Source organism: Humulus lupulus, chromosome 3 (assembly GCF_963169125.1).
Source record: "Humulus lupulus chromosome 3, drHumLupu1.1, whole genome shotgun sequence".
NCBI classification, from domain to species: Eukaryota; Viridiplantae; Streptophyta; class Magnoliopsida; order Rosales; family Cannabaceae; genus Humulus; species Humulus lupulus.
The window spans coordinates 221,911,323-221,922,442 of NC_084795.1; the positions used below are offsets into that span (position 1 = coordinate 221,911,323).

At 39.2% G+C, this 11,120-nt stretch overlaps 1 non-coding gene across 1 annotated transcript; it reads right to left on the bottom strand.

The window, feature by feature from the left end:
• Positions 1-3,445: 3,445 nt before the first annotated feature.
• LOC133827679 (small nucleolar RNA R71) lies at positions 3,446-3,551 on the bottom strand. The gene has a single exon (XR_009890330.1). It is a non-coding gene; the product is annotated as a small nucleolar RNA R71 (small nucleolar RNA).
• Between the last annotated feature and the right edge of the window lie 7,569 nt (positions 3,552-11,120).

The following is an 11,120-nucleotide window of genomic DNA, read 5'->3' on the forward strand; positions in this document are numbered from 1 at the left end:
GTGAGATTTCCTCATTCTTGTGGATATTTTTCTGTCTATAGCTCCTTCAACTTTGAGGTAGCTTAGCTATGATAGCTTCAACAAGAAAGGCCTTCGGTAATACAATCTCTAGACTACTTAATTTATTGACAATAATTTGCAATTCATGAATTTGAGAAAGCAATAGCTTATCATTAAAAAAAAAAAAATCAAACTCCATATATTGAGTAATTAGGAAGTTTCGGTACCTTCCTCCTCCCGTTTGTACTTGTTCTTAAGAGCTTCCTAAATCTCCTTATTTTCACTAGTGTTAGTGTAGAGATCATATATCTTATTCGATAAAGCGTTAAGAATGTGACCCCTACATATGAGTTCATCCTCTTTCCTTTTCTTCCTCTTGTCGATAACTTCAGTTGTGTCATCCTTAGGAGTTGAAGCTTCCAATTCTCGATCCAAGATAGGAGAATTTGAGGGTGGTGAGAAGAAACTTGATCTTGTCTTGCCAACACACAAAATTTGCTCAATCAAAACGATCCAATCTAACAAAATCTTGATGCATGAGTTTGAGAGCCACCACGAACGTAGAACCTTCTTCCATTCTTGAAGATGATAGAGATTTCAAGAGTAGGGAGAATAAAGGTTTTAATTGTTGGGGGTAGTGGTATAACTCAACAATGGAATTCAACAAACACTTAGAAGAATAACACAAAACAATGAAGGACAATAACACAAAATCACAAAAGGCTTGCGCAAGATGTGGATCTCTATCCAAAACCTTTATTCCAAACCATTAGATTGTCGCTTGAGGTTTCTACTATGAAGGACTAAGGAGTGGGCTACAAAAAAACCTATGTAATTCTCAAGTCAAACAATCTTGATGAATTTCTTTGAGAAAATTAAGAGTTTTAGAAAGCTAGAGAGTTCAAGAGAGTTTAGAGAAAGTGTTTTAAAGAGTGATTAATTCCCAAAAACTCTAAAAAAAAACCCCCTTAAAGAGGTTAGGCACTGACTTTGGGTCCAACCAATATGATTAAACCTTTTTTAAAACACATTTTGAAGGAAAAAAATACAGTTCGTATGGACTCAGTAGGTAACACATCGCTTGTCAGGCCACATCACCCTACAACACATCTTCTATTGTATTCTAGCGTTTCTTGTCATGTGTGCGCGATGCATTGCTTTAAGGCCTATCAAACTTGTCCAAAAGTGACCTTAAACACCTCAAAATTTTCAAAAAATTTTGGGCATGCTTAGATACCTCATTGTATCACTTTAGATACAAAAAGATAATTTTTGAATGCCTACAACAAAAGTCAAATTATTATTATTAATATGTGAAATCGTTAAGTGTTTTGCACCACTTTGTGAAAAATATACTTAACCTTATATTTAACCAATCATAACACAATAAGCCAATGGTTTTCAAACATGAATGTTTTTCTACTAAGCCTATAGTTCAAAATAGAGTTGTCATATAGAACAAGTTTAATAGCTCTATAATCAGAACCAAAAAAATCCTAAATGAATTAAAGTAGAAAAAGGAAAAAAGATCACACAATTTATCATTAGCAATACACCAATCAAGTCTTTCATAAGTAGAATTATTTTACCAAGTAGATTTGGACCCAATATTTGGCAAAGGAAACAAAGCAGACTTGTTAATGAATCAGAAAAAGTCATGCATAGTTTGACTATTAGGTCCAGAAACACTAAATTTATCAAAATAAGATAAGTAAGCATTAAAATCTCCCATTATTAACCAAGGCAAGATAGGTCTTGCTTAAAAAAAAAAAAGAGATAATAAAGACCAATTATGAAAACGATCACTACCAGAAGGAGAACCATAGAAGCCAGAGAAGTATCATGATATGTTATCATTTAAAAAAACATTACACTCTATATGATTTGAGGAGTAAGATAAAATACTAATATTTACATCATTAGTCCATAAAAGGATAAGCCCACCCCTTAAATTCCTCCTCTAGAAACCTTAAACCCATTCTCAAAATGCAACAAAGTTCTTAGTCTATGTACAAAATTATTTACTAGTCTAGTTTTAGAAAGTAACAAAATAGAAGGTTTTTGTTGCTTGACTTAAAGAGAGAGCTGATGGAATGCTCGAGTAAGTAGTTGCTAATGATTGATCACCTTTAGTAAGTAGTTGATTAATGTTCAAATCTGAAATTTTTTGAATTAATTGACACACAATTTGAATGGTTCATGCTTGAATTCATTGATTTCAATATGGTAGTGATATAGACATATGTTATTACCATGCATAGTCTTATGGAATTGATGCTTGAATGAATTATTTGAAATTGAATTAGCATTAGACATATGTAGTTTAAGTAAAAGATTAGAATCATAGTTCTTTGACAAAAGCCTATGAAAATTAATTAGAATTCTTGACTACTAGACCACTGGTTGCTGCAGCATCAATCCAGCATCGCTGTCAGAGTTGCATATGAGGGGGATAATTATTCTAGCTGCCATATTCACATTAGTTACTTCTTGATACAATTTTCCCAAGTTGTTTCTTTTATTTTTCTGCATTTAATTGTTACTTAATTACTTAGTTCTTAGACCACAATCTTTTTAATTAATTTTCGTGTTTTTAAATCCTTTTGTTAGAACTTAGTTTCACAATTAAAAACTAAAAAAATAGTCCTTGTGGAGATCATATCTGGTACTTGCTACTATATTACTTGTTTGCCGATTGTGCACATTTGCATAATTTTATTTTCTTAAATTTATGCAACAAGTTTTTGGCACAGTTGTCAGGGATTTTTTAAAGTCAATTATTGTGAAATTAATTATCTTGCAATTTGGTTTAATTTTCTTTTGTGCTAACTTGGGTGATTCTCGTGCAAATTCATGTTCAAACAGTGTATGAACGAGAGTCAAGACCTTGAACTACTTCCCCTTGATCTAGAAATTGAACATACATTCAGTAGAAGAAGAAAAGTACAAAAATAGTGATGGATGCTGAACAAGGAGCTCAACAGGGAGCCGCTCAAAGGGAAACAAATCAAGCAGGAGTTGCTAAAGAAGGAATAGTTCAAGGGGAAGTAGCTGACAATAATGGGCAGAATGTAGTTATTGTTGCTGATGACAGAGATCGTGCTATCAGGCAATACAGCTCAATCCGGGCATTGTGAGGCCAGAAATTTAGGCCACACAGTTTGAGTTGAAGCTAGTAATGTTCCAAATGCTTCAAACTGTGGGCCATTTTAGTGGGATGCCAACAGAAGATCCTCATCTTCATCTTCACTTGTTCATTGAAGTGAGTGATTTTTTCAAGCTGCCTGGAGTTACAGAGGATGCCTTGAGATTGAAGTTGTTCCTGTACTCCTTGAGAGACAAAGCGAGAGCTTGGTTGAACTCTTTGCCTTATGATTCTGTGACTACTTGGCAAAAGTATGCTGAGCGCTTTTTGATGAATTACTTTCCTCCCACTAAGAATGCTAAGCTCCGAATGAGATTACTTCATTTCAACAACTTGATGAAGAATCTCTATATGAGGCATGGGAGCGGTTTAAGGAGTTGTTGCGGAAATGCCCTCACCATGGCATTCCTCATTGCATCTAGATGGAGACATTTTATAAAGGTCTGAATGCCCATACTAGAATGGTAGTTGATGCCTCGACGAATGGGGCTCTTCTTGCTTAGTCCTATAATGAAGGATATGAAATCCTTGAGAGGATATCCAACAACAACTATCAGTGGCCCACTACTAGATCATCTACAGGTAGAAAGGTGGCTAGTATTCATGATATAGATGCCATCACTTCTTTGGTGGCCCAAGGTTCTTCTATTTAGAATATGCTCAAGACAATGAACATGGGCATGAATCAATCCATAGGGCAGCCTATGGGGACACAAATGGGGCAAATGGAGAACATTTCTTGTGTGCATTGTGGTGAGGGTCATACTTTTGACAACTGTCCTTCCAATCCAGCAGTTGTGTGTCACATAGGGAATCAAAATAGGAATGGTCCTTATTCTAATTTCAACAACCCATCGTGGAGGCAACATCCCAACTTTTCATGGAGTAATCAAGGGGCTGGCCCTAGCAACTCTTCTATGCCTCCAAGACAAAATTTCCCACCGAGTTATTCTCCACGAGCACCACAACAAAGGCCACAACAATAAGCAATGCAATCTAGCTCTCTTGAGAACATGTTGAAGGAGTATATAATGAAGAATGAAGCCATGATTCAATGTCAAGAGATATCGTTGAGGAACTTAGAAAACCAAGTTGGGAAACTAGCTAATGAGCTTAGAAATAGACCCCATGGCACATTACCAAGTGATACAAATAATCCAAGAATTGTGGGCAAGAAACATTATTACCAGAAATTTGAATCGCCAAAGAGTTAAAAGCGAAGACCATCCAGTTCTTCAATGATTCATAGCTCATGGTAAACCAAGTGTTTGGAGAATACTAGGCCCATGGAATCAAGATGGCTGCATACCTAGCTAGAGTAAAAAGTGAATTGTTAAAGTTTAAGTTTTACTCTATGAAGCAGCCCCCCCCCCCGAGAACACTAATGTGAGCGCATTAGCTTGGTTTGCCACAACCAAGAAAGAGGACATGTTGAACGTAGTTCTAGTTGAATTCCTTGGAAAGCCGAACGTAGAAGGACAATTAGAAAAGATTGAGCTAATTCATGCAGGGCAGACCTAGATGACTCTAAGCGTAGAATACCTCACTTCCGAAAGACTACTTGAAGATTGTAAGAATGCACGAAGATTGCTATACCAGATCCCAAGAGACGTCCTGGTCGAAGGAATCCTCTACAAGCAAGGTCAATCCATTCCTTTGCTTAGGTGCATCTCACAAGAGGAAGCCCAAGCTATCCTAAAGGAAGTTCATGAGGGATTTTGAGGAGACCACACTAGGAGAAGAATCTAGCCATGAATATACTCCGGCATGGTTATTTCTCGCCAACCTTGAAGAAAGACTCGGCCTCGTATGTTCAGAGGTGTGATAAATGCCAATGTTTCTCAACAATAGCTCAGGCTGCACCTGTCGAGCTTACCATGATCTCATCGCCTTGGCCATTTTCAATCTAAGGAATAGATTTGATCTGATCATTGCCAACGAGAAAAGAAGGAGTTCGTTATGTTGTGTTTGCTTGTGAAAACTTCACAAAGTGGGTCGAAGTAGAGCCATTAGACACAATAACCTTCGAAAGAGTACTTGATTTCTTTATAAAGAACATAATTTTTCGCTACAAACTTCGAAGGAAAATTGTATCAAATAATGGGATTCAGTTCAATAGCAAGTTGTTTACAAACTTCTATGAAAAGTATGGGGTTATCAAGAGTTTCTCCTCAGTGGCATATCCATAGGCTAACATACATGTGGAAGTGGTAACCTTAAAGAAAAGGTTAGAGGACGCTAAAGGGTTATGGCCTGAACAGCTCCCACAAGTACTTTGGGTGTACAGAACCTCTCACCGCAAGTGTATTAATCATACACAATTTTCATTGAATTTTTGAAGTGAAGCAATGCTCCTAGTCAAGCCCTAGTGACATCACACAGACAAAGGACTTTAAACCAGGAAGAAATCCAAGACCTACTACAAGCATCTATAGAACTAATTAAGGAATGCTAAGAAGAAACATAGATTCAGCTCGCGCATTAACATCAAAAAGTAACTCGGTACTTCAACTCAAAGGTTAAAGAAAGGTGGCTCGAGTTAGGAGATCTAGTATTGAGGAGGGTTTTCTTGGCAAATAAAGACCCTAAAGATGGCATACTAAGACCGAACTGTGAAGGACCTTAACCAAATCATGGAAATTCTACGAGAAGGAATATTCAAATTAGCTCAATTAAATAGAGAAGGAGTTCCGCAAACTTGGAACGCATTACATTTGAGCAAATATTAGCAATGAGTACTTAATCCGAGTTTGATTTTTACGTCTTATTATAAGGCTTTCTTATAAAAGCCATTTCTTTTTATTTAAAAAAATAAATGGTTGATGTGTAGCTTGAACACGGTACCAAATTTCTTTAAATGTTTATATTATAACCTTGTAAATGTGGCCTAGAATATTCATAAATTCTGATCGCTCGGGGGCAGATACCCGTGATAATAATTTTTAGTCTTTGAAAATTTATATAACTTAGAATTTGGAAGTAAAATTTTTGTAGCGTGAAATAGCCCGAGTTTTCATAATAATTCCAAATTTAACTAAGTTAAACAAGAAGAATCAAAGTAATAAAACCTTGGACTGAATAAGGTACAAGGCCTGAATATTAGCAGGTATGCTATTAAGCTATTAAAATCTTGGATTTAACCAAGTATACGACTTGAGAACTAATTAGTTAGCTATTAAGCACGAAGTTCTAAAAATATCTCGATCTAAAATAATCCCCCTTAACTACGCATGTTTATAAAATTCGAAAAATTGAAAAAACACAATATCGTAGAAGGGAAATGTATAAAGATTTGAAAAATGTAAATTTAGAACGAGGATATTAACCTTGACCAAAGCCAAAATGGAAAATTGTCTTGGCCTTCAAGGCTTAAGTACAAGGGGCATTAATAATCCTAGAAAAAAAACAACAATAAACATGACAACAAAAGAGGCTCCTCAACCCTGAGCTCAACAACTCGCCCTTGAGAGGACACCTCGTCCTCCCCTTCATCTTCAACAGCTTTGGAGGTATCCATAGTCTCTGATGGTTGCCAGTCTTTGAATTTGGCGTGCTAATGGTCCCACAGTGCTGCCTCTAAAAATGAGAAGTCGCCCTCTTGGTTGAAGCACCAAACCTTGTGGAACAAATATTCCATGATCGAATGAATCTTGGCCTCAGACAGTATTCACAGTCTCCAGCTCGTGTACTGTTAGTTGGTTGACGTGGCCCACCACGTCCTTGGCTAAGGCTTGGGCGGTACAATGGAGCCAAGCTAGAAATTTACCCACCTCCAAATGAGGAGCTTGGATAGAGGCTGGAGGAGTAGCTGGAGGATCAACTCAGGAAGCTGGAGGAGGAGCGTATTTGACCGTGGCCACGGTTTCCTTTTGAGCTTAGGGTTGGGAAGAAGGCAACTCTTTTCCCTTAGGCTAGGCCCCTGTAGACAAACCTCCGTTTCCAGATACGTTATTCTTTATTAATCTCTGCCTTTTTGTGGCCAAGCTAGAGCTGCTGATGGCTGCCGTCGGATCGCTCATGTGTTTGCTATGCAAAATAGCCAAGAGAAGGTTAGACAAACTTTAATCAAACTTGAAAAATAACAGGCAAAGAAGAAAGTCCTACCCTCTAATCTATAGGATGAGACTATAGTAATTGAATCTAGAATGAGGACTGCGCTAACTAATGGAGGACTAGCTAGTTCTTGGATAACTAGGGGTGGAGGAGACTCTAGCAGAGCGATCTGAAGCATGATTTCAGACTTGTGCTCAACATCTAAGCTCGGGTCATACTTTGCATGCGTAGAGACAAGGAAAAGTGATCCATGGGCCAGAATTATACTTGTTGTACTCCAAAATTAATACAAACTGAATTACTCAGCACGGACTAGAACTGACACACAAGCGTATAAATAAAGCGTATAAAAAAAACATCTAGCAAACTCTGGAGTGAGCAGCTCGAGTTAAACTTGACAACTAGTTAGTCTACAGATCGACTCTTGCGCCAACAACTTAGTTCGAGATGCGCGATGGCCAGAACGCCTTCTAGAAACTCAGAACTTGACCTGTGTCAGGTTAGGTTAGTTCTTCGACATCCAGATCAAAGAAAGTGTTCAGCTTGTGGAAGCATGGTCATGACGCATAATGAAGGATCCCAAAAGACTTGGAGATTCCTTATAAACTCATTAATGCTCATATATTATTTTGTATTTATTACCCAATTTTGGGGGCATAGAAGCAATATGTATTGATGTATTTATGTAAATGGGATGTTACACATAAATGTATGTTACCATATTTATGCACGATTATCCAAAACTGTCCAAACATAATTCCCTATAAATACAGGGGATAGTGGACAAAAGCGAGAAAACATTTTTTGTATACTGAAAAAAACAAATCAATAAGGGTGACTCGTGGACTAGGTGAATTTTAACGAGTGCACCACGTAATAGTGTGGGTGATCTTTAATTTTTTTTAGCACAAGCCTAATATCTCTATTTTTGGATTTCTTAATCCACTGTTGGCGAAAAACTGCATCAATAGATTGGTGCTTTCGTTGAGAGCATATTAGGCTTAATTCCCCACACAAGTTTCACCTAACATTCACCATGGTGGTCACCCCGTCTATGCGCGACAATGAGACAGAACAACCTCATGATCAGGAGGTGCACCGTGCGACTGTCCCCACTAGAGAAGGCTCAAGTGCTTAACGTCACCCTAGAAAACAACATGTGGGCCAAGATGATGCTGGGAGCTCAGCATCACGCCCACCAAATCCCCATTCGGGACACCTGACAGCCATTGAGATGTAACATGCCCAATTAAGGATCCATCTTGCTCAGGATAAGAAGTAGATTGAGGAGATCTTGGCTCGATTACCCACTCCTATAACCGGTGTTAACATCGGAAGGAGGCAAAGTGGGTCCCATAGGTTCAACAGAAAAAATTGACCCGATTTTAGTCACTCTATCAAAACTGCAACTTCGAGCTCCATACCTTCAAAGCAGATCCAGGGAAATACTTAACCTGCTAATACTCATAGGAGTTTGAGTCGGTTTGTTCGGACTACGACCCCGAGTTTTGTACCTTCTGAACAGACCCAACAAAATGCTCAACCTACCAACCCCCGCAGGAGCGATCATTCAAATCATACTCCTATGAACCAGCCTAGCCAAACATGGGGAGTTGGGACCAATTCAAGGAGGCGAGATATCCCAACAAATCCATCTGTGCCACAGTCAGAGCCTTTGACATAGAGAAATAAAAGATTCTGCTTCTAACCCGGGAAGTTGGAGTAGATCAGGGGCAAGCTAATCTAGTGCGCCCTTATGGAACAAGGATAGCTTCACTAATAAGACATCTGTCGTCACTGGTTCGACATCCAATGCCACCTCTACCATAGAGGAATGCTCTAGCTCGAGGGAATGGTAGGGGAAATCCTCCTCCCTCAGAGGACATTTATATCCCATGGCCTCATGCTAATAATCCATGTTCTCAATCCCTGCCACGAACTGTAAGCTTCACTAATGGAAGCTACTGGACAGAGAGCCAGCGTAGAGGCAGGCATGAGAGTGACTTGAGGAATAGCTTGAGCTCCACACAAAGTCTTCATTTCAACCCACATCCCGACTTGCGTGATCATCTGAACTCATAGAGGGAATATCCAGTTCGCCATGATGATTTGAGTTATACTCACCCCAGGGGAGATCCATCTATCATACGTGATAATGGGAATGTCCCACCTAACCGAGCTCAATCTTGGAGGGAAAATAACCCATCTAACGCGTACAACAGGATATGGGCTGATGATCAACTCCCAAATAACCTAGATACTAAGGATCCAACCCTCGAGCGACTTGCCTTAATGGGAGAACAGATGAAGAGGATCCTATCTAGAAAAAGAATCGATGACTGTGATTTTGATGAGGAGCTCGAGCATTTTGCTCCTAACATTGTGACAACTCCATTTCCTATTGGCTTTAGGATACCGACCATGCCCCCATATGATGGAAACACTGACCTGTACATTTATCTCGGGACGTTCAACACATTAATGATGGAAAACAACGTCGGGTTTGAATTAAGATGTATCTTGCTCCCCACAACACTGACTGCACCGGCCAGATTATGGTTCAATAAGCACAAGAAACAATCAATCACCTTGTAGAATAAGCTGTCTTCCATTTTAAGAGATAGTTCTGAGCTAAGAAGGAAGCTTGCGTTGGAGCCGATTTGCTGGGTAATATTAAAAAACAACCTAGTGAATCCCTAAAGGCATATCTGAATTGGTCCACCAATGCAGTAGCGCGAGCTAGGGATGTTGATGACAGCTCCAAGCTCATGGCTATGAGGATAGGGATCACAGTAGGAGGTAATTTATGGAAAGAAGTACAACGAAAATGAGTAAAGAATGTAGATGAATTCTTGGCTCAAGCTCAAAAATGGATAAATCTGGAGGAGGCATAATCTATTATCGCAAGAACCAGTCAAACCCCAGTCCTGCCCGCTGGAGCGGTGGAAAATGTTGCAGCTACGACTCAGCCCGTTACCCAGAATAACCAGGCGGGGAGCAATAAGCAGAAAGGGACTGGTGAGGGGGGCCATAATGGAACAAAAAAGAACAAGCCTAGTGAAAAGTACAAGTCTGTCTACACCGCCTAACGCGACTTGCAGATACACGAGAGCATATCTTTCTAGAGAACTCTAATTGCCTTCCATGGAAGAAACCAGAGCCCCTAAGGCACCTGAGGGTGAAGAGAGACCCTGCCAAATTTTTCTGATATCACAATGACATCGGTCATTATACTGATGATTGTCGTTAGCAAAAAGTTGATATTGAGATTCTCCTCCGGGTTGGATCATTAGCCCAATATGATCGAAATAGAGTAGTTCCAAATCATCCAACTGGGCAAAATATTCGTCCATCTTCAGAAAATCTTGTCAGTCAACCTCAATCTCAATCAGATCAGGGGAGCCAAATTGTCCCCCCTCTAGTAGAAGGGAGGTAAATAACCACTACCGCCGTAGGACCTCATTTGGTGGGCACGAGTAATAGGGCCCAGAAAAGGTACATAGATGAGCTAAAAACCCACAATGACACTGAGTTCATTCCGCAACAAAGGTTATAAAAAAACAGCGGTTGGATAAATGACCAGTCATTTTCACGGAAGATGACACTAGCCACGTCTAGTTATCCCATAATGATTAATAATGGGAGCTCTGTAAATGTGTTATTCAGGTCCACCCTAGAAAAGATGGGGCTGTCTGTAGCCACTCTTAAGGAAACCTCGATGACCCTATATGGATTCTCAGGAGAAGGAACAATAGCCATAAGACGATGGGGCTCATAGTGACACTAGGAGATAATGTGTGAGCTATTGCTAAAATGCTCGAGTTCTTCGTAATCGATTGTCCTGCTGCATACAACACAATTTTGGCACGACATGCACTGATGATTTTTGAGGTTATTACCTCAATACGACATCTAATAATGA